Raw genomic sequence first — 258 nt, forward strand, 5'->3', positions numbered from 1 at the left:
AGGGGGCACCCGGATTTGAACCGGGGACCTCTTGATCTGCAGTCAAATGCTCTACCCCTGAGCTATACCCCCATGACCTATTATTCTTCTCTTCCTTGTCCACTTAAGGTGACTCAATACCACCAGGTTCCACCCACACCAGAGCTCTGGCAGGCTTTGTGTTCTAAAGCTCCACCTTCTTTTGTATCCATCATCTGCTGTGGCTTTTCTCTTGGTCACCAGTAAACTGGGTGGGGACACTTGAAAAATGACATCCTG

General features: G+C 49.6%; 1 non-coding gene across 1 annotated transcript; it reads right to left on the reverse strand.

Annotated features, from left to right (window-relative positions):
- On the reverse strand, window positions 1–72 carry TRNAC-GCA. Its single transcript has one exon. It is a non-coding gene; the product is annotated as a tRNA-Cys (tRNA).
- Between the last annotated feature and the right edge of the window lie 186 nt (window positions 73–258).

This window comes from Panthera leo, chromosome E1 (genome assembly GCF_018350215.1).
Source record: "Panthera leo isolate Ple1 chromosome E1, P.leo_Ple1_pat1.1, whole genome shotgun sequence".
In the NCBI taxonomy this organism is placed as follows: domain Eukaryota; kingdom Metazoa; phylum Chordata; class Mammalia; order Carnivora; family Felidae; genus Panthera; species Panthera leo.